At 46.7% G+C, this 23834-nt stretch overlaps 1 non-coding gene across 2 annotated transcripts; it reads left to right on the forward strand.

The window, feature by feature from the left end:
• Positions 1-597: 597 nt before the first annotated feature.
• Positions 598-23059, forward strand: LOC103000590 (CLN8 transmembrane ER and ERGIC protein). Of its 2 annotated transcripts, XR_009006548.1 has the most exons (10): positions 598-2190; positions 2326-2432; positions 2547-2693; positions 3729-3820; positions 4972-9370; positions 10545-10867; positions 11021-11100; positions 12357-12398; positions 16925-17050; positions 22064-23059. It is a non-coding gene; the product is annotated as a CLN8 transmembrane ER and ERGIC protein (transcript). The 2 variants fall into 2 exon arrangements; XR_009006547.1 differs by lacking the exon at positions 22064-23059 and having other exon boundaries at positions 16925-17776.
• Positions 23060-23834: the final 775 nt, after the last annotated feature.

Consider the following 23834-nt stretch of genomic DNA (forward strand, 5'->3'; position numbering starts at 1 on the left):
TACAAGCACAGAAAGCAAGCGGCAGGCCCCGGCTGACCCCGGACACCAGACCCAGCTGCATCCGCGTACGCAGAGCACTGGAGTGGCCGTGTCTGTCTGTCCGGGTACCGCAGCTCCGCGGGGCAGATGCCCGGCCGCTGGTGAGCGAGGCCACGCTGTCGTCAGCGGGCAGGTACGGGGTCCACCGGGAAGGGCAGCTTAGGAAGTTAGGAAATGGGAGCAGCAACCTGGCTCTGGCACCTGGAAGGCCGGGGCCGCGGGCGACTCTCCCGGTGCAGAGCTGGGGTCTCCGGGTTGGGTGAGAGGCTGGGCGCCCTGCGGGGGGTCAGCCAGCCTTGTCTGCAGCACCGGTGTCTGCGTCAGGGCTGGTCAGGTGATGGGATGATGGGCTGGAGTGGCTGTTACGTACTTCAGAGTGTTTAAAGCAGCAAAGCAGGGGACCTGTCTCCTCTCCCTCCTGCACCGGCAGTGTGCACACATCCTGGTTCCCCCAGGCCAGGGGTGCGGCGGGGGGCTGGGGTGGGGCAGCTGCCCTCTGATCGGAGCACTGCGGGGGCAGCTCCAGCAGGCGCCCTCAGGGCCCTCCCTCCTCAGGTCCTGGGCTCACCGTGATCTGTCCCTTCGGGACGGAGTTCCCCGCGTGGCCGGCTGGAGCCCCGCGCTGGGGGCAGCGGCCACTGGAGGAGGGGACTGGATGCCAGGTGAGTCAGTGCCCCCGAAGGTCAGACTCATTTCTAGTTGTGAGAGTGAGGTTGACACCCAAAATAAACCCCCGAGTGATGCCCACCCTTTCATGGATGCATGTGGATGTTTTCAGTTTACCTGTATCTTTACTAAATTTCTGCTCTAATGGGAGAGTTTATTAATTTAATGTTTCTCTTTTTAAATAAATCTTCCCCTTTTTCAGTAACTAGACTATACGGTGTACACGTCGTCTTGCCAGGTCATGTTTAGTGAAGTGAAAAACTCAGAAATCTGTTTTCTTCCTCTGATGGCTGGGAACGCAGAGTGCTCTGGAGCGGAGCCCGCCCGTCCGGGGCCGGCAGCCCTCCCCGCAGCCCGGCCGAGCCCAGCGACGCAGAGCAAGGAAGCTGCACCGTGACACCCCGTCCCACACGACGGGAAGGGCCGCGGGAGCCGCTTTGACTTTCTGCCCGGGGGGCCCATGGTGAGGACTCACTCCTCTCTCACTGTGTGTGTGTGTGTGTATTTCCCTCTTACTGTCGTGCGGTTTCAGTGTCAGGTGCTGGCCTGTGGAGGCCTGGGTGTCACGCTCTGTGCGTCTGTGTACCCTCCCCCCGCCCCCCCCAATTCACGTGCTGGCATCCTGACCCCCAGCGCGACGGTGTCAGGAGGTGGCACGGGGGGCAGGTGACTAGGTCACGAGGGTGTGGTCCCCTGATGGGATCAGTGCCCTGACAGGATGCGGAAGGAGAGGTCCCCCCCCCTTCCCCCTCCCAGGTGAGGCTGCACCGAATCTGCCTCCACCATGACCCTGCTCCCAGCCTGCAGGTCTGCGGTGACCTGCTGAATGAAGCAGCCGGGGCTGAGTCACTGGGTCCCCGTGACCTCAGCCTTTTCTCCCTGCAGCCCCCAACCCTCCAAGTCAGAAGTTTCCCAAAATTAACCCAGCGTTAAAATCCTCTGTTATTAAAGAAAGGTGTTAAAGGTCAAGTCTTCTAATCTGGAAGTGCCCTGTTGACATTTTATGTAGAAAATTTTTACTTTGTAACCTTCATAATATTTACTTGTTGTATTTCAAACAAAACCACAGTTGGAAGGGGACACATTTCAGCCAGTTTCTTTGGTTTGTATCGAGATCACCCTCAGCTCTTTTCCAAGAAATATGGAGCCTATTTGGTCCACCCCAAAGACTTTATTTCTGCACAAGACAGACCAAGAGCCCAGAACGTTGGAGCCATCACAGATTTTGTGCAGAAAGCCAAGCTTCAGAAAGTTCAAGGCCAGCCACGCCAGGACTCTCATTTTCCATCTTCCAGTAATTGCTTGATTGTCTCAAAATGAAACATGTATTCACTTAAAAAAAAAAAACTCAGAAAAACACCGCATTCACTGAAAATGATGGTTTACACTTTAATTTGGAGTCAGTTACCCAACCGTGGGTTAACCTTCGTCAGTTCGTCCTTTGCCGGCTGGGTGTTCAGCCCCCTCGCCCCTCAGCGCCCCCAGGTATGAGGTGGGCTTGGGAGGGCGGGAGGGGTCCTGGGGGTGCATGTCTTCTGCCAAGGAGGGTAAGCCTGGAGCAGGAAGCCATCACCCCTTCCTGCGTCCTTTCTGCCTAACACGCAGTTTTGACGCCCACAGGTTCCCCCGCCCTTGTCACGGGGACGGGCCTGAGGCCCAGGAAGCAGGTGTCCCCGGGGGCATCTCTGCACTGCCGCTCGGCCCGGCCGCCCCAGATCACCTGTCAGGTAAGAAGGACTTTCTGCCCTGGAGTCCCCACCCCCACAGGAGGACCACTTACAGAAATGCGAACCTTGAACGTTTTCATCCCACCATGCTCATGGTCTTTCATTTGGGTTCAGATGAACAGCCTGTGACAGTTAGCCCTCAAGAGAGGATGTTTCCAGTCTGAAGCTGCTGACCTTTTTCAAAATCATCTTCGTTGACGGAGGGGAGACAGCGGCGGCGCGGGACTCAGCACCCTTCTCAGAAGCCGAGACCCCAGAAGTGTACTCTTTGTTCCATTTTATGTTTATCTTCCAACTTTTTATTTTGAACTAATTTCAAACTTAGAAAAAGGTTGGGAAAATAGTAAATACAGACAAACAAAACCCCATACACCCCTTACCTGGGTTTACCGATTCTTACCATTTTGCCACGCGTGTTTCACCCGTCTTCCCGTCCCGTTACCCCTCGATGCTGCGTGCGTGAGCCTAAGAGGGAGGACGTTCTCCTAAGTAACCTCAGTTGGTATCAGCCAGAGAAACGGCACAGCCTGCACTTTGGTCTGACGTGCAGCCAGGTTCTTAGCTGGATGACCGCCCCGTCCATCGTCCCTGTCCTTGTTCTCCTGGCCTGGACGCAGCCCGGGATCCCTGCGGCCTTCAGGTGTCACGTCCCTCGGCCTTAGTCTTTGACAGCCTGGGTATTTCGGAGGAATAGCAGCCAGCTGTGCGGCGGAAGCCCCCTCAGGGTGGGCGGGTCGGGAGCTCTGTCAGGACTGGACTCAGGGACACGTTTTTGGCTGGAGAACCAGGTAAGCGTTGCTGTCCTCCTCGGGCCTCAGGCCCCGAGGCGTCTGTGTGTGAAACTCGGTGGCCGATCGCACTGTTGGCTGGTTCTCGCTGGACAGTTGTCATCGTCCCTCTCGTCATTAACGAGGAACGTGTGGGGAGGCGGTGACACCGAAGGTCCCGTGTCTCCACGGAGCCGCCTCCTGCCCCAGGTTTACCGTCCGCTCAGAAACCCACTCTTCCTGCAGTGCTCTCGGACTGTCAACTTCCCGAGCCCATCGTTCCTCCCACATTGATTAGCCACGTTCTGTCGTAAATAGAATCTTCCCACGTTTAATTTATTATCCGTACGGGTTCATGGGTTCTCTATTCCGTAGCTTCATTCTGTGCACAGTAGGTTGCAGGTTATGTGTAACTCCCTGTTGTCCTTATACATTGTCCCTGCTTCGCTAGGGGAGTTCACGCTGCCCCCAGTGTCTTTCTTTACACCTGTCATTGTTTTCGATTACCTCCCCGTTTTCTGTGCGACAGGATGCCCTTGCGCTGTGTTTCCCTGTGCTGGATTCACCCGTCTCTCCGAGGGCCTGGTTCTTCTGTGAGGAATGGTGTCTGGAAATCGGGAGGTAAGCATGCCACGTGCTCATCGCCAGCGGGTGGTCACAGCCTCTAGGCCCTTCCCCTCGCCTGCCCGTCCTGTCCTGCTCTGCAGGGACTCTGGCTACAGTACCAGTGAGGTCACACACGGGTCACACGTCCATATGTGCACACAGGTGCAGAACTGCCACCCGTGGACAGAATCCAACAACCGAGAAGAGTTTGCAGGATTGTCTTCTTTATTCCGAGGGTATACAGTCACAGTGCTCTGTGTTCAGTTACTTACCCTCCTTCTTGCCCACCTTGCCTTCAGGTGATCATGTTATTAGAGAGACAGTCCTGTGCACTTGTTTCTGTTTGCATTCAGTGTTAGGGTTTTCTCCAATTCTTGTTAATCTGATTGTATTTTTCGCACACGTAGAATATTATCCAAAAGTCAAAACTGTTCAAAACAGTTTTGTGTTTAGAGAAATGTCACTGCCTTCTCTGTTCCCTCCGTCCTGTTCTCTTCACTCCTCGTGACAGATTTCATTCATGTTAACAGCTCTCTTGAACTATGATTCACATACCATCCAATTCATCCATTTATAAAGTGTACAGTGTGGGGAAAACAGTCAATAATGATGTAGCATCCTTGTGTGGTGACAGACGGTAACTGGACTTACCCTGGTGATCCGTTTGTAATGTATAGAAATAATCACTGTTGTATAATAGGAACAAACATAGTGTTGGAAGTCAGTTATACTTCAAAAACAAACAAACAAACTCATAGAAAATGAGATCAGACTTGTGGTCACCGGAAGTGGGCGGGTGGGGAGAGGGAACTGGGTGAAGGGGGTCAAAAGGTACAAGACGAATAAATACTAGGGATGTGATGTCCAACATGATAAATACAATCAACACGGCTGCATGTTATACCTGGAAGTTGTTAAGAGATTAAATCCTAGGCATCTTTGTCAAGAGGGAAACATTATTTCTTTTGCCACGCAAGTTTTTTAAAGTCAAATCGATGAGTCTCTCATTACATCTGGATTTTGAATCATAGCTAGAAAACCTTCCTCTCCACCCAGGGTATGGAGGAATTGTGTAACCTAATTTTTCCCCATTTCAATCTCTGCTCCATTTAGATTTTATTCTTGCAGGTAGCGTGAAGAATGGATCTAATTTTGTCTTTTTCCAGATGGCCGTCCAGCTGCCCCAACACCACGTGATAAAAAGTCCGTCTTCTATACTGATTTGAGATGCCACTCCTCTTGTGCTGGATTTTCCTGGGCGCGTGGCTCTGTCTCTAGTCTTGGCATCCTCTCCCGTTGGTCATCGTTGGTCAGTCCAGCAGTTTTTCCATCATAGAGACGCTGTGGGTTGTTTTAGTGTTTTCTAGCTATTTTTGTGTATTTTTCCAAATGAACTGTAATATCATACAGTTCTGTTGAACTGCAAAAAAAAAAAAAAAGGGTTATTGGTCTTCTGTTGAGATCCCATTAATTTCGCAGTAACTTGGAGGCGTCTGACATCTTGGTGGCGCACAGGCACCAGTCCCGGGACAAGCAAACCTTCCCACTTGTTCATGTCTGCTCTTCCCGTCACCAACACTGCGTAGCCAACCGCCCACAACTCGGTGGGTTAAAACACCTGCCGCTTCTCAGTCAGGAGTCACGGGTGGTTGGCTGGGCCCTGCTCTGTTCTATGCGGTCACCCAGCCGCCCTGCAGGGCCCGGGGCAGCTTCGCCACCTGCGGGAGGGCTGCTCCCGTGAGGGCCTCTCCTCCACGTGGCCTCAGGCCTTTCCCGCGGCAGCTGCGCAAGTTCAGAGGACTTGTGGCTTCTCAGGCTCATGGTGCAGAGACAGGAGGCGAGGCTGCCAGTCCCATCCTGCCCGAAACTCTCAAGCATCCTTCCTGCCACATTCTGTTGTCACAAAGCTGACCCAGACCCAAGGGCAGGCAGGCGTGAGACCCTGAGCTCAGCGATAGCCAGGCCGGAGGGTTCGCGGCCGGCTTCAGTCTGACACGTCCGCTTTTGTGTGTCCAGGATGTTTCAAGTTTCTCCTAATGCAGGTTTTGCACACTTCTTGGCTGGTGTACTCCTAAGCTGCTTATTGCTTTTCTTGCTATTGTGAAAGGGCTTTTCTCTCCCATTATATTTGCTTATAATTTTTGTATATGAAGGTTACTGCTTTTTGCATGTCAATTTATATCCTGCCAGCTTGCTGAATTTTTTTTTTTTTTGAGTTAGTCTTGTCATTAGTTATCTGGATTTTCCAAGCATAATACCATCCTGTGTATAGAGATGCTTTTACTGCTTTTCCAGTTATTAGGCCCATCTTTGTTTTTTCTTGTCTAGTTATATTGGCGAATACCCAACAGGATGTTAAACAGCAGAGATAGTAAAGTCCTTGCAGACACCTCCATATCCCCTTTTGGGAACCGGTGCCTTTAGGGTATTTTCGTGATAAGAAGTATCCATCTGTTCAGATTATCTGAAGTGCTTCTGTTAAGAATGGGTGTTGAATTTTGTTAAAAATTTTTTTCTAGCATCTTGGAGGTAATCATGCAGCTTTTCATCTCAGACCTATTAAGATGGTATTGATAGATTTCCTGTATCAAACCACCCTGTGTTCCCGTACAAATCTCACTTGGTTGTTGACTTCTGCTTTTTTTTTTTTTTAAAGTTATTTTTGGCTGTGCTGGGTCTTCATTGCTGCACGCGGGCTTTCTCTAGTTGTGGCGAGCGGGGGCTACTCTTCGTGCGGTGCGCGGACTTCTCATTGCGGTGGCTTCTCTTGTTGCGGAGCATGGGCTCTAGGCGTGCGGGCTCAGTAGTTGTGGCTCATGGGCTTAGTTGCTCTGCGGCATGTGGGATCTTCCCGGACCAGGGCTTGAACCTGTGTCCCCCGCATTGGCAGGCCAGATTCTTAACCACTGCACCACCAGGGAAGTCGACTTTTGCTTTCTTAATGTGGTATGAGAGTCTGCTTTACTTGCTAATATTTTATTTGAAACTTTACATAGTATTTTATTTGAATTTTACAAGTTCATAAATGATATTGGTCTAAAATTTTCTTTTGTGTGTGAGGGCTCTCTGAATCAGTTTTAGGTATGTTATGCTTGCTTGATAAAAAAAATTGAAATCTATTCTCTGAAATAATTTCGTATTGGAGCTATTGGAACTGTAAAAGTTTGGTGGAACTCCCTATTTTGAAACCGCCTGGGCTTGGTCCTTTTTTTGTGGGGTAGTTCCCTGATGAATTTCTGTATTTCTTCTATGTAAATCAGCCCCTTTTTGCTTTCTGTCACAACTGGGGTTGAATTCAGTAAAATTTTTTCCTAGGAAATTATCCATTTCATCTACATTTTCAATTTTGTTTGCATAGAGGGCTCAGTAAGTTTTTTTTTTTAAATACATTTATTTATTTATTTTTAGCTGTGTTGGGTCTTCGTTGCTGTGCGAGGGTTTTCTCCAGCTGTGGCCAGCGGGGGCTACTCTTCGTTGCAGTGCGCGGGCTTCTCATTGCAGTGGCTTCTCTTATTGTGGAGCATGGGCTCTAGGCACATGGGCTTCAGTAGTCGTGGCACACGGGCTCTAGAGCACAGGCTCAGTAGGTGTGGTGCACGGGCTTCAGTAGTTGTGGCACACGGGTTCTAGAGCACAGGCTCAGTAGGTGTGGTGCACGGGCTTCAGTAGTTGTGGCACACGGGTTCTAGAGCACAGGCTCAGTAGGTGTGGTGCACGGGCTTCAGTAGTTGTGGCACACGGGTTCTAGAGCACAGGCTCAGTGGGTGTGGCGCACGGGCTTAGTTGCTCTGCGGCATGTGGGATCTTCCCAGACCAGGGATCGAACCCGTGTCCCCTGCATTGGCAGGCGGATTCACAACCACTGTGCCACCAGGGAAGCCCCTCAATAAGTTTCTTAAGAGACTCAAAATAGAAAATTCAGATTTCAAAATTTAAAAGAGAATTTTGAGATAACTGATTCTGTGCATGTAACTATGTGGTGATAATTTTTTTTCTTGTCTTTCTTAGTTCTAGTGTAATGTGTTCTAGTAAATGAAATCATGCTAGAACGCACAATTTGGGAAATGAAACTCAAGTTTTTAATACATCAGTTGACAATTACTTTCAGTATCTTGGGTGTCATTTACAATCCTGCAAATAATAAACTCGTAGCTTTTAACATTCAGGCCGAACAGTCACCTGACTGGGCCTGTTAAGCAGAAGATGAAAATAAAAATCACTTACTGTTTTGTCAGTGGAAATGTTATAGGCCAGTTAACAAAACTCTGAAACTTATGGACACGAATTTGAGCCCAGTTAGTTTCTAGTTCAGTGTACAAATCATACAGGCTCTTGGGCTATGAGGAGAAAGCTTTAGTATACTCGGTCTATAAAAGAATTGTTTACCCTTAAAAAGTTCAAGTAGGAACCACTGTCCTCCTCGGCCGCCTCCTGAGATCAGGGCAGGCAGAGCCTTTGTTGTCAGGCCTCAGGGGAGGACACTGGGCCCATCACCCTGCTTAGGTCCTGGACGTGAGCACCACTGGTCAGCGGCAGGACCCTTTCCCCTGAAGGATCTGTGACTTTCTTTCCTGTCCCCGCTCTGTCCCCCGGTCCTCTGTGGGCTTCGCCCTGCGCTGCTGTCCCGCGTCGGATCCCTTCCCAGCAGACGCTGAGACGAGGGCGGGCAGCGCACCCGGGTGCTAGAGGGAGGCGGGTGGAGCAGGAAGGGGACGAGGCCCGCTCTCAGTGCACCGCGGGCAGCCGGATGGGTCCTGGTCCCGGGAGGCACGGACAGCCCTGAGGGCCGGCTCGGCAGTAGTGGGTGGGCTGCTCTGGGCGTCAGTGCCAGCCTTTCCCTGCCTGCCCTGCGTGCAGCCACTCTGCAGACAGAGGGACAAGCTGGCCAGGGGACATGGTCAGAGCGCCGACTGTATTTGTTGGCTGCAAGTTTTATGTGAACATGTTCCTTTAAAAACACGTATTGTTGTCATTTTGTATAAATGGCATTGGGTACGGATGTTGGTTATTTTCCCGCTCAGTACTTTTTTGTGTGGAGACAGACGTTCTCTCTGTCGTTTCCAGGTCCGGTCTGGGACCCACGTCGCTCCGATCCAGGCCTTCAGCACTGCCCACCCAGACGGGCTCCGGCTCTGCAGGGTCACCAGCCGTGCTGCAGGGGACACCCGTGTGCCCCACCTGCTGTGGGCCGGAGCTTTGGGGTGATCGCAGGAGTGGAAGTGCTGGGTCCAGGCCTCCGCGGATCTCCTTCTCCCGGCTGACACCGGGGGGCTCAGGTCTGCGTGGCTTCGCCCGCTGCCTGCCGGGGACTGAGCAGGCGCTGGGGTGCCGGCACCGCCCCTCCCGCCCGTGTGCCTCCCCGTGCTTGCCAGCTGTGTCGCCCGGGGCAGGCTCATCGTGCGGGTTCCCTATTCCTGATGAATGATCTGTTTTCGGTGGGAGGTGTCCCTCTTTTTTCCTGATGATTCTGCTTCTCTTGAACCCCGGCTGCCCGTCGAGCTCCTCGGAGTCGGCGTCTCCCCACCCGTCACCTCCAGGCTCTCTGCGCCTCTGCAGGTCTCGCAGGTGAGGGTCTCGTGAGAGCGCGTTCTCCAGCCCAACAGCCATGGTTCTGTTTAGTCTGACGCATCATCTAATGTAACTACTTATCTGGATGGACGCAGGCCTGATCTGTTCTTGTTCATCGTGCCCATGCCTCTTCTGAGTGGGTCCGTTGTTCTCATACTCCATTTTAATTCTCCTCCTTGCTAACCGCACGCTCAGTTTTCAGGGGTTGCTCTGGGAATCGCGTTCTTCATCCTTCACCTTCACAGTGCAGCTTATTCCGTATCGTGTGACATGAGAGCGTAGATTGTCCTTCAGTTTCTATAATGTGTATTGATTCAAGTTTCCTCTTTGCTCGTTGCAATTTTACCATTTATATTTTCAAAAAATGTCATCTACACTTCATAATTGTTAATGCATAGTTTTTAAAAATAACACTTTATTTTGGCAAACCTCTTAATGTCTAGTTTTTTTGGTTGGTTCTATATTTTATTTGTATCTCCTCAAGACTTGTTTATATCATTCATCTTTCCAAGCAGTAGGGTTTTTTGGTTATTCTTTTCTTTTTTTCCAATAATCTATTTATTTGTCCTTATATTTATGTCCTTCCTTGTTACTTTGAGTTTGTTTTCCTCTTTGTAAATTTTTATATTGAATATTTTGTTTTCCTTTAAGTATTGCTTTAACTTTGTCCCACAAATTCTGACATTTTTGTTTTCATTTTCATTCAGTTCTAAATATTTCTTAACCCCCTTCTGATTTACTTTTAAACCCAAGTGTTATTTTGTAATGTTATTTTCTTTCCAAAAATGTGGTATTTAAAAAAAAAAAGTCTATCATTTTGGTATTTGACATTTATTGTCCTGTGCTAGAAAGAACATGACCACTTTGTTACTTTGGAATTTATTGTGTTTTCCTTTATTGCCGAGTACACTTTTCGTGATACATGATCATATTTCATAGACCTTCCACGTATACTTTTTAAGAATTACAGCCTCTGTTGGGTATTAATTTCCATGCAAACGTAACGGCGCAAGCTTGGGAAGTGTCTGTCTCAAGTCTCCGTCTCTGCCCCCTTTGCCCCACCCTGTGCGCCGTCCTGTTTCCTTACAATGACGTATGTACGTTGGTGGGACTCGCCCGGCGCATCTCTTTTTAACCTTGTACTTTCAACCTTTTCTTCCTTTGCTTGCAGGAAACGCAGTGGACTCCTGTGCACTTCCCTTCACCACAACCCGGTGTCAGATTGGCTTCGCTGTGTGCCTATCAGGCGAGCGGACTTCGCTTCGGTAACAGTTTTGGTGACCCAGACGGAACATTCGTGCTGAGTGGTTTCCCACCTGTGTCACATCAGCCCCTGGCTGGTGGCGGCTCTGGGATCCCGTCCAGCAGCTGCCCGGGCGCTTTTGTCTCAGGGACAGCCCCCAGTGCCTGCCGCTGACTGGGCATCGCTGGGCCACAGCGCTTTCGATTCCCTGATGAAGGAAGCAAGGCTGTGGTCCTGGTCTGAGACATCTGGTAAGTGGTGGAACCTGTGTGTCAACACAGGTTTTCTTCCCTACTGGGTGCCTTGGTTGGGATTTTCCTTTTGGGGAGAGGGGAGGCATAGGACTTAGTCATCTGGTTTTGAGCAGAGCACCACTTTAACTGGGTTTTCCCTTCTGGGTCGAGGAGTCTCTCGGTCATCCAGCACTGCCTACGGTCACCCCCTATTAGACCACGGCTCATCTGCACCCCGGTTGGAACAGCAGGTAGGAAACTTTCCATTCTTGTACTAGGGAACTGTGCCCCTGAGAAGCCCTGGACACGAGTCTGGTTCTGGTGACACTGGCTGTGTGAAAGAATGTGAAATCAGAGCTCTATTCCATCTTGGAGTCCCCTAGGGTGTATTTTACAAAACTGGGACATTTTCAGCTAGGCTCCCATGTAAAGGAAGAAAATGTTATTTTATTGTAACACTGCTTAGCCCCATTATTTCTTGGGGTCCAGGGAGAAATGGCCCCAGTAGCTCTCTAAATCACGCCACCATATTTCATCTAAAACTGGGGAAGGTAAATGGTATGAAATTCCTTAGCCTTTATGCTATTGAATCAAAGTGAGCCTTTTGGAATGGGTTTGGCTCTTATCTTGGGTATGTATGTGCTTGTGTCGTGGTACATGAGTTCAAACCCTGTTTTCTCTTCCTGGTTTTGAACCTTGTTAGGGGGTCCTGGTTTTGGGGGAGACCCCACTGGTAGGAAAGAAATTGAAAGAATTGTTGTCAGAGACTGTCCTGGTATTGACCCTCGTTAGAGGGCCCCAGTAACCTGAACGTGGTGTAGACCCTCGTAGGAACTGACAGCTTAATCTGCTCTTGAGCCGGATTCAGAGCCACCTACAGGTTTGCCCGGAAGCGAGCTGTGTGAATGTGAGTGAATGATATGTACTATTGTCTGTCTGTTATTTAAACTGAATCGGCTATTTGGGTGCTGAAGGAAATCTCACCTTGAAAATGGCCAAAATGGGGCTCTCTTGATGTTCTAAAAGACTGGTTTTTGCATATGCAGTGAGGGGAAGCTGGCTTTCTAAGAGGAACTTGCTTTACTCTCCCTGTGCCTTTGAGATACAAATGTTCTGACAATCTCCAATTCCTGAGACTCAAGAGAAAAAAGGGAAGGAGAGTTTTAACTCAAGCAGGAAAACTGAGATCTGTGTCTACATGGGTGTCTGTGTATGTTATAGAGATATGTCTTTACCTCCAGATGATATCAAAATTAATTTGTAAATGAGCTCTATGTAATTGGCTTAAAGGAAATTAAATACTTATCTAAATTCTCAGAAATATAAAAGTAACTAACCCAAATGAATTTCAGGTTCACATGATCTGTGAATATTCAGTATTAAATTAATATCTGGTGTTAAAGTTTAAGCTTGTTGATGCCTGAAGGCAGAGATGCCTTCAGAGGCATGAACTATAATTTTTATTGTATTTAGGAAAGTTAATAAGATCTTATTAATCCTGTTACAGAATCATCACAAGGAAAATTACTTGATACAATGGAACTTTTAAGTAAGTTAAATGTAAATAAGATTTCTGGGAGTTGAACTTTCGGAATAACTATGTTTTAGAAAACCTACTTAAAAATAGTCTCTCCAGATTTTGGCAACTTGAAACTTTAGAGTTTTGCTAAATGAGTCTAAGGTTACCCACTTTTGTCTTATGAGAGAAAACCTAAACATGTTTGGGTTTTTTAGACACACGTCTTATACCACATTGAGGAAAGAAATTATGCTATGAGAAGATGTATGTTTCTGGAGGTTGTAGAATATATTCTTAAGTTTTCCAATCAGGAAACGGTGGTATGATCACAATTGCTTCTTGTTTTTTGCCAGAGATTAGTTTTTAAGGGTTAAAACTTGTAATATATGTATGTAAAGCTACTAAAATAAGGGAAACATTCCAGTATATAAGAAAAGTAGGATGTTTGTTTTCATTAAAAGAAGGTATATGAGGACTGAAAATGCATTTTGTTAAGGGGAAAAGTAATTTGGTCCTAAAGCTAGTTATTTCTAAATGGGAAAGAAAGAAAATAAGGGACAAGCTAATATGGAAAAAAAGTTGTGACAGGTTTGTTTAAAGAAAAAAAAAAGAACCCAGAACCCCAAAGCATCTGAGAGAGATTAAACTAAGATTGCTCGGTATGTTTAATTACATGGGAAGCATTCTCAAATGAGTGATAAGCCTCCTTAGGTTATACTGTATGGGTAAATGTTAATATATTCTAGAAATTGTATGGAATTCCGAAAAATCTGGTGGTCCTGATAACATGTCATAATTCTAGTTTTGTTAATTGAGGTCTGTTTACTAAGACTCACCTCCCAGGTAGCTCATTATGTTACGTAATTTTTTTTAATTTTTATTTTATATAGTTGATTAACAAGGTTGTTAGTCTCAGGTGTACAGCAAAGTGATTCAGTTATACATATACATGTACCTATTCTTGTTTAAATTCTTTTCCCATTTAGGTTTTTACATAACATTGAGCAGAGTTCCCTGTGCTATGCAGTAGGTCCTTGTTGGTTATCTATTTTATATATAGTAGTGTGTACATGTTAATCCCAAACTCCTTAACTATCCCAATTATGTTACATAATTGTCAAGTTTAATTGAATTATTAAAGGACACTCAAGTTTGTTTCTGAAGCTTATCACAGCAATCTCTCTTTGGATAAAGATCATACATACTGGAAAAGACATCACTGAAAGGACTGTTTCCAACCTAGATGGAAGGACTCTTACGAGGTACTTTTTTTTAATCAAGCATCAATGATATATTTTTTTATTGAAGTATAGTTTATTTACAGTGTTGTTTCAGGTGTACAGCATAGTGATTCAGTTATGTATACATATGTCTGTTCTTTTTCAAATTCTTCTCCGTTATAGGCTCTTACAAGATATTGGGTATAGTTCCCGGGGCTATACGGTAGGTCCTTGTTCATTGATCAGGCACAGTGAGACTGAAGGAAATTGATACAAATTCTTATGTCACAACTTCACTAGAGAATCTTCTTTCTATCCTGAACACTGAGGGCAACACACCCTGCAACCCTCTCCTGCACCGTCTTTAAAAACCCTCCCCTAAAAGATGGTGGCACAGGGGGTTCAGGTCTTTTGAGCACGAGCTGCCCGTCCTCATTTGGCCCCAGGTTGGATGCCTTACAAACGCTGCACTTTCTTAACCACAACCCAGTGTTGCACCCAAGTTTGGTTCACTAACAATAGGCTGGGAGAGCTCACCAGGTAGCCATGTCTTTTCTCACCTGTCAGACAGGTGGGACAGAGCCCATGTAAATCATCTGCCAGGTTGTAGAAACTCTCTCCTCTCTTCCAGCCCATTATACAGGTGAACCTTGAATTGCATGGGTCCACTTAAAGGTGGATTTTATTCAATAAATATATTGGAAATTTTTTTGGAGATTTGCAACAATTTGAAAAAACTCAGACAAACCACACAGCCTAGAAATATTGAAACAAGAGTCAGGTATGTCATGAATGCATGAAATACATGTAGGTACTAGTCTATCCGTACACAGGCATAAGGCGAGTGGTATTTGATATAAAATTAAGAATGTGTTAGTGCTCTTACTGTTTTAGATCTTCGTGTCTCTCGTAGTTGGGACAGACAGTGGATTAGCCTATCACAAGTAAATGTCTTTTTATGTAACAATGTTTCCAATACTGTGTTATGAATATGACTGACGTTATAAGCCATAAAAAACATGTAACGAGTTATTCATTACCAAATAGGCTAGGCCACTGTGAAGCACTCGTGTCAACCGCACCAGTCTACTGCTGACTGACTGAAGAAAAACGCACAACCTTCAGGTTTTTTGGGGGGCCGTACTGAGGACTATAGCCTGTCAGACAGCCCTCAGAGGTTACAGAGGAGCCAGGGTACGTAGGAGTTTTTTGCTTGAAACAGGAAATTCTGAACAAAGATTCCTGCTAACCACAAAAACAGGCATCTCAGGTTAATGATTTTAGTGCTTTTCTATGCATGAGAAGATGCAAGAGTCTGGGCTCAGTGAAAGTATCCTTCAGGTGTAGGTGTGCATCTTAACTAAGGCCAGTATCCAGAGCACAGAGTGGAGCCTGGTACCCTCCATTCACGGCCAGTTTGTCCCACAGCACTGGGAGTTCTCATTTCGTAGGTCAGATGAGGACTTGATAGGCCAATGTTTTATTTTTGGATTAGGCCCTGTTGATAACCTAAAATTCTCTGGATCACCTGTCCTAACTAATCTGTTATGATCCGGGAAGTCTTTTTCCTTGTTTCTTCTCATATCTAGAGTGGCACTATTCCAATTATTCAATATAGAGTCATATATATATATGACTGACTGCCTCAAGATTTTAGCCATCATTCATTTTGTCAAAGGCCTGGTTACACATTGGGTAAATACAAGAGACAACGATCTTATAAAACAGACAGGATATCATACAGGTAGTAACATTAATAAAGTCATACGTAGGGATTTAAGCCATGAGCTTCTGGAACCAAACCAGCTCCCTAAAACGATCACCAAGACTAGGAAGTAAATCACTTAAGGCAGAAATCTGGTTTTTCGTGTGGGTCATTAAATGCATCCTATTAGAGGATTTGTCTGGTATGAAAACACAGCATTCAGTTTGAATTATAGCACAGGTGCCTCCTTGAGATGCTATAAGGCTATCAAGGGCCATGTGATTTTGTAATACCGCTTTTCTCATCACAGAGGCCTCAATGATTAATCATTTAGGGGCTTTTGGGTGAATTCTGTTAAGGCTTTGATATGGGGAAGTCCATCTTCCAATCCTACTAAAAGCATAAAAATAGATGCTACCTGATCACACCAGGGGAATACAGATCTCTTGGTAAATCTGCTGGAGTCGTCTCTAACTTAGCACACAAGTGGCCTTGAGCCCTAGGGAATCCTGAAGTGCATCTTCCCATCCATCCTGGAAGAAGCCGGGGATGTGGATTGGTGCCACGAGACCACCGAGCTCCACTGGGTGCAACCAGTCTAGTCCTGGGCGCCTGACCCAGTCTGTTCCATATCAATCACCATCTTTAAGGGGAATGATGGTACACTGACATTTTTCATTAAGGCACCCAGCCTAATTTTCTGGTGTTATTAGGCTGAATATCTTCAGTGTGATTTAATTGTTCCCAACATAGGGAGGCGCCTTAAGGGACCACAGCCTGGTATTAGCCATATAAACCTGTCCCGTAACTGAGGGGGTGTCCCTTCTAATAGTCAGGAAGTTGTAATTTTTGACTGAAATTTAGCTGTTGCTCTAATTGAGCTTGAGTAACTTTTAAGGGAAAACTCATTTATGGCCAAAGTCAGAGCAAGAATGCTTGACTGGCCAAGTGAGGGGTTCCCATAGTAGCATCAGTTGCGGATCAGACAGAACTTTAACTTCTTTTTTCTAAAGTTTTCTATGGGCCATCCAATCAGAGCCTTGGAGAGGAGAAACCCACTAACCAGAAGTAGTGGATGTAGGTAATTGACCACAAACCCAACAACTGGAATGACTTCTAAAATCTGCATAGGATCGTACCCATGATAGAAAAACATTTGATTCATGTGCAGAAAGTCCAAGAAATCAAGAAAATGTTATTAATAATCATACGGTAAGGTCCAGCATCTTGGGATAGCTGTCTCCTTCTGATGTTGTCGTCTTCTCGTCCTGGCGTTGGTGTGTCTTTCCTATCAGACCATCGCTTTAAGGGGAGTTTGAGGTCAGCAGTCCTCTCTGTAGACCAGACCGGTGCCTTTTTAGGTGGGAAATATGAATCCAAGAGTCAATTACCTTCGATTTTGCTGTGCATGAGCTACTTAAAAGAACCTGATAAGGGACCTTCCATCTAGGTTGGAGAGAGTCCTTTAAATGATGCCTTTTCCAGTGTACATAGTCTCCTGGTTGTAGGTCATAGGGCATCTGATCCTCATTTAAAGAAAGAGTACTGTGATAAGGTCCGGAAACAAGCTTATAATGTCCTGTTAATGCAATTAAACCCTTGCAATAACGTAACATACCCCTTCTCATTAGTATAGGTTCATATAGTCCTTCATCCAGTCTCACTGGTCTCCCACGATCATCTCAAAAGGAGACAAATGTTTTCCGAAACGGGTGGATCCGAGGTTGAGGAGAACCAATGGAAGGGCCTTAGGCCAGGTAAGGAATAAGCATTCATCATCTTAGCCAGTTGGGTTTAATTGTTCCCTTTGTTCTTTCTGCTAACCCAGAGGACTGGGGGTGGTAAGCACAATGGAAATGCTGCGTAACGGGCCCAATCTTAACCATTTGTCCAGTAAAATGAGTTCCTCTGTCAGCATGTGGTTCTGAGGGGGCCCCCCAGAGGGGCATCACTCTTCGTGAAATAAATTCCCTACCGATTGGGCTGTGGCCCTTCAGCATGGGATGCCTCAACCCAGTGTGAAAACATACAAATCATAACAAGAACATACTGATAACCTTGAGAGGGGGCACTGTATAAAATCCGTCTGCCAAATCGCAACGGGACCTGCAGGTCATGGCAAATTCCCTTGAGAACTATGTAACGGCCTCCCTAGGTTATATTTTGGACAAGTGGTACATCTTGAATAAACACCTCCCGAGCTATCACAAAAGCCTTTCGACAATTTTTTACCCCAATACCGTCTTATCTGGGTTCCAGTGTGTTAACTCGTGAATATATTGCAAAATAGGATATTGAGCTTCAAACGGAAGGATAGGCTTCCTGTCTGGGTGTATCCACAGCTCTTTGCGTGCGTTCAGTCTTCCTCCCTTGTGTGTCCAGGTGTCTGTTTTCTGGTGCTGTTCCTTGAAACTTTACCGTGTCAGTAAGGTTGCTGGGAGGCTGAAAGGGAAAGGCAGGGGTTAGCTGGTTGTTTTCGTTTTTCACAGCCTCAGTCTTGGCAACGTGATCAGCTGAAGAGTTTCCTTTTGCTTCAGCAGTGTCAGCCTTTGAATGATACCTGAATAGCAAGTGCACCTGGCAGGAGAATGGCATCCAACAAGTCTGCTACATGTTTACCATTTTTAATAGGCTGTCCTTGGGATGTTAGAAATCCTGGTCCACCCCAAGAGCATAGCAGCCGTCTGTAAGTATCAGCAGGCTTTCCTTCTGCCAGCTGGCAGGCTCTCAGTGCTATTAGTTCAGCCTGCTGGACAGAAGAGACATGAGACGAGGGACCATTTTCTAGGACAGACACAGGAGGAACAATGGCAGAGCCAGCCTGGCACCTCCCATGAGGTCCTCGCAGATACGCACCACCCATGAGTAACAAAATCAGGATTATCCATTGGGCTTTCTTGAAGATCAGTCCTGGGATAGAAAAGATATTCGTTATTAACATCTGATTCTTCTGGGAGCAAGGTGGCTGGATGAAGTTTGTCACACCTGTGGGGAGAGATTTGGTGAGAGCGAGACAATCTCATGAGAAGTTAATCGGCTTGAATAATATGTGTGATGAGAGTTTAGTAAAGCTTCCATGGCATGGGGGACAAAGAATGGTGGGAGTGTGACTCATGATGCAGCACAGCTGTTGCTGAGACAGCCCCGGGACAAGGAGGGGGGAAGCCCTTGTTTACTGCAGCTAGCTGCTGGCCGTATATCCTATTGGTGGGTAGTAACCGCTGTGTTGCTGGGTTAATACTCCATGTGGCACCTCTGTTTTCATGTACAAAGAGAAAAAGGGGTAAACCATAATTTGGATGCCCCAAGGCTGGGTTCTTTTTAGGGTCTCCCTGGCTTCAGAATGTTTTATTTCCCAACGAGGTTCAGCTTGGCCTTGTTTAAACAAGTTATATAATGGTTGGGCCACTAAAAAAAAAACTTTGTAATCCAGTTCCTGCAATAGCCTGCAGGGTCTAGAAATCCCCTTAAATGCCCTTTTGTCCTGGGGCGGGGAAAGCCAAAATGTCTTGCACCATCAATTAAAGGTCCTTGAGATATCATTTGTCCTAAATATTTCACATTAGCCCTACAAAATTGTAATTTTTCCTCGGACACTTTGTCCCTTTGAGCTAGTTCCTGAAGTACAGGCTGTCTTCCCGACTATTTATCAAAGAATTTGAACACAACAGCAAATCATCTGCACACTGTATCAGAACTGACTTATGAAGAAAAGCTAGGTCATCTACGTACGTTCTTAGTGTCTGGGGAAGGTGAGTATAGCCCTGCCGCATTGCACTCCACGCATGCTGCCGTTCAGCCCGAGTAGAGGCAAAGGGTACCGGCCACCAGGACGCACAGGGTGCTGAACAGTGCAATGTGGAGGCCACAGAAAAGAAGTCACTCTTCTCAGGAACACAGGACGGTGGGGTGTGGGGATTGGCACTACACAATGGCGAGGAGTAATGATAGCACTGCCAGAGCTCAAACCCTACACAAACCTCCAGCCCTTGCCATTAGGTTTTCTAACTGGCAGAGTCAGTGTGTTACAAGGGCCGGTGCAAGGCATGAAGCCTTTCTCAATGTGAGCTGGTGGGTTATTCCCTCCATGGCTTCCTGCCTCCATAGGGGTACTGACGCGGTTCTTCTCATCTCTGGTCGTTTTAACGGGCGGTGTGGAACGTATTTCCATATGTCAGTAATTCTTCAGGTACTAAGCCTAGCAAATCTTAGTCTGCATCACCTTGACCATGGGTCACAAACATTGTATGATGAAGGAAATCAGCTCTAAAAACATCTCCCCCTTAGGAGTAAGGAAATATGGGCTTCATAGGTTTCTAATAAATCTCTTCCTGTCAGGTGAATAGGGGTGCTTTCTACTAGAAACGATGAGTGCCTTCCTTTAAGTTCTCCTAAGTAAAATGTTGAAGATGATAATGGTTTAAGAGCCTTAAGAGGTGCAGGAGAAATCCCTGCCATCTACACTGAAGTATTACTTCATGGGAGGGAGCCTCTGATTTTGATTTAAAACTGAGAAGGTGGTCCCTGTATCTATTAGGGCTTTAATTGTTTCTCTCTGTCTTGTGTACTTCTCCCAGGGTGTTACATAAGAAAGACTCCCACTGTTCCCTCAGAGGAGCCCTATTCTTGTGTAATTCGGTATTCTGATCTGAAATCTAGTCTGTTCTTGAAATCTTTCTTCATTTTTCTACAGTTCCTTCTCCAATTTTTTTTAAGCTAGGTTTCTCTGTCAGTCGAGGATTGAACCAGGGTTTGTTAACTGTAGCCTGACCTTGCTTACTTAATTGGCACGATTGAAGGTTCACTTTTTTTAAAAAATAAATTTATCTTTAGCTGCGTTGGGTCTTCATTGCAGCACGTCAGTGCATGGGCTTTCTCTAGTTGCGGTGCGCAGGCTTCTCATTGCAGTGGCTTCTCTTGTTGCGGAGCACGGGCTTCAGTAGTTGTGGCTTGCAGGCTCTAGAGCGCAGGCTCAGTAGTTGCTCCGCAGCATGTGGGATCTTCCCAGACCAGGGCTTGAACCTGTGTCTGCGTTGGCAGGTGGATTCTTAACCACAGTGCCACCAGGGAAGTCCCGAAGGTTCACGACTTTTATAGACATATCCTCTCCTTCAATGGTTTTGAAAAGCTGGTCAGCCAGTGTGGTAAGGGCATTTGTATGTAACGCTGACCAACCTAAGTTGTGTTTTTTAATTACAGTAGCCAATTCCTCATTTATACCTTCTAAAATGGACTTAAGCAAAGGATCATTTTGGTGATTAGAGAACATTCAGGTGTTATGCCAGAATATTGTTTAAAAGTTCTCACACCTCATAATCTAGGATTTTATCTTGTTTTTGTTTGCACTGCTGAATTTTTGTCCAGGCTATGGCTTTTGGGAAAAACTCTGGGATAAATGAGTAATTTATGAGCTAATTCCTTGCATTCAACTCGAAAATCAAAGTGAAGGGGTGTTTCCATTCTGCTTTCTCTGTCCATTGCCTTGCTTTACTTTCAGAAAGGAATAGCTGTATTAATGGATACAGATCTGCAAACCCAGACTCATAGGTTTGGATGGTTAACTCGTATTCCTTTGCATATCCCAATGGGTCTTGACTAGGCTCAGGAAACCCCTTAGCTAAAGCCCTAAATTTTGCTCAAGTCCAGGGTGTGTATGTAAGCACAGAGGACAGTTCACCTCTTCCTGTGAGAGGTTTCTCCTTAAAGGGGGACAGAAGTACTTCTGGTTTAATGTCCTCCTTTCCTGGGGGGAGAGGAAGCAGCAAGGGGCAGAGCTGATGGAAGAGAGAAGGGAACAGCATCTGGGTCAGTGAGGGGGAGCAGAGGGAGGGGCAGGGTTAATACTAGCAGCTTTCAGAAATGTTGATAAAGTAATTTTTGGTTGCTTTCCTGCAGAAGCTTATCCTTTCCTCTTTTAGAAGCTTCTAAATATCCACAAGCGTTCCATTCCGTCTGTCTGATCTTATGGACTGCTTTCACTAGCTGCATATACAAGAACATTCTGGGGGCTTCCCTGGTGGCGCAGTGGTTGAGAATCTGCCTGCTAATGCAGGAGACACGGGTTCGAGCCCTGGTCTGGGAAGATCCCACATGCCACGGAGCAGCTGGGCCCGTGAGCCACAGCTGCTGAGCCTGCGCGTCTGGAGCCTGTGCCCCGCAACGGGAGGGGCCGCGATAGTGAAAGGCCCGCGCACCGCGATGAAGAGCGGTCCCCGCACCGCGATGAAGAGTGGCCCCCACTTGCCGCAACTAGAGAAAGCCCTCGCACGAACCGAAGACCCAGCACAGCCAAAAATAAATAAATAAATAAATAAATAAATAAATAAATAAATAAAAATTTAAAAAAAAAAAAAAAAGAACATTCTGGAATGTCAGAAGAACCCAAATACGGCCATTTTAGGTTGTGATCTCCTTTAGTGTGGTTTCTCCAATCAAGTAAGTATTTGCAGGTATAAATTCCATACATATTGTACATGAACCTGGCCTGGGTGTTAGTTGGAGGCTGGCAATCTGTCCTTCCTTTTTGTTTTGAAAGCTTTGTTTCCCATCGCAAGGTCGATTTGTTGAGATAAGAATCATTAGTGATGATCCCGTGGTGGGCCAGTGTGCTGGTTGTGAGCTTGATTACTCTGGATTTTGGCCTAGAGCCATTGCAGCGCTCTTACAGGTCCCTACCTTCTGTAGCTTAAGACCATGGTGGGGGCTTGCAGCACTGAGTGGCCGGCTCTTATGTGTGTCCCCAGCTGAGATGAGTGGGTTTCCCTCTACAGACGGCAGCTCAGGATGAGGACTTACCTCCAGCGCTCCCACCAGTTTCCCAGTTGCCTGAGCAAGCCAGTGCCGTCAGGAAGGAGATGTCAGGAAGGAGATGGCTCATCAGGGCTTCCAGCTCCGAAGAAGGGACATCTTCATTTTTATTCCAATAATTTCTGTTAAAGTCCAAATAAAGGAAAAATGACATGTCAGTCTCCCACCTAATTTCCCAGTCCAACCAAACTCAGTGTCTTTCAATTGAGTAAAATCTTCCCAATCTCTCCCAACTGGGATAACCCAGGTACTTCTTCTTGAAATTAGATTCAAGGAAAACCTCCTCCCCTCCAGTGAGGACTTAATCCACCACCGAATACAACAGGATCAGCCAGTAACAGGAGATCTGAGACCAGGAGGGCTCGCCAAGGAGACAGGTGGGCACAAGAGGCCTCTGCTGGCCAGTCCCCCCCAGTCCCTGCAGGGCTCAGGCAGAGGAGAAGCCTGCTCCGCGTCCCTTCAGGTCACCAAAGCTGCTGACTGAAGGAAAACACACAGCCCAAAAGCTGCAAGTTAAAGTTTTAAGCCCAGGAGACAGCCTCTCAGGAGGTAAGGGAGGTGCCAAGATGCATAGAGTTTTTGTTGGAAGACAAGAATTTAGTCAAAGATTACTGCTTACCACACACACCAAAGCCCCACACAGTTTAGGTTAATAATTTTAGTGCTTTTGTATGTATGGGAAGATGAAGAATCTGGCCTCACTGAAATTATTCTTTAGATGTGCACTTAACGATCTAGGGCTGGTACCCAGAGCACAGAATGTTTCCTGAATCCCCGCAGGGCACGCCGTCAGGGCAGCTACAGCAGCTGATGGCTCGATCGTGCCCAGTGTTCTTTGTTACTGGACTGGCAGGTGACACTCCTTGTCCACACTACATACATCATATTGCTGTTGCTTCATTATCAATGCATGGACCATTATACCTGTAAATAAAAATGAATTTTCACATTGTTTTTGATGTCTACTGTTAGTAATACGTGGAACCTCTGCAGTGTTTTATATCATAATATTGACATACTGACAGATGACTCATCTTGTAAACGTACATCATTGATAAATGCAGTATTGTAAGTATTCTCTTCCTTATAAGGTTAACATTTTCTCTAGCTTACCTTTCTGTAAGAATGCACTGTATACACACAACATAGAAAATATGTTAATTGACTACATTATTGGTGAGGCTTCTGGTCAATAGTAGGCTATTAGTAGTTGAGTTTGGGGGAGTCAAAAGTTACACGCAGGAGAGAGAGAGAGTTCCCAAGATGGCAGAGGGGAGACTCTGAACTCGCCTGCTCTCATGGGCAAACCAGAATTACAGTGTGCAAAGAATATATTGTTGACAAAGACCCAAACCTACCAGAAAAGATCTGCAAGTGATAAAGAAGGAACCACAACCTGGGTAGAAGGGGCCGAGTCACAGCACCGTTGAGACCCCCAGAGGAGGGAGAACAAGGTGGCAGCAGAGGGCGTGGAGCTCACCCCCTCCCACAGACGTCAAATGCATCTACATGTGGAGCAGTTCTCAGGGGAACTATGTGGAAACTGGCAGAGCTGCTGTACAACCAAGGCTGCAGCAAGATACGTAACCAGCGAGGACAGGAAGAAAAGCATTGGTTCGGGACCCCTGCCCCTGGGAGGGGACTAAGAAGAGGGAGATTGTGCGGGTGGACACTTGCCCTTGGGAGTGAGCCAGTCAAGCCAGACTGGGCATCCCAGGCCTGGGGCCCTGCATA

The sequence above is a fragment of the Balaenoptera acutorostrata genome, chromosome 21, assembly GCF_949987535.1.
Source record: "Balaenoptera acutorostrata chromosome 21, mBalAcu1.1, whole genome shotgun sequence".
Taxonomy (NCBI): domain Eukaryota; kingdom Metazoa; phylum Chordata; class Mammalia; order Artiodactyla; family Balaenopteridae; genus Balaenoptera; species Balaenoptera acutorostrata.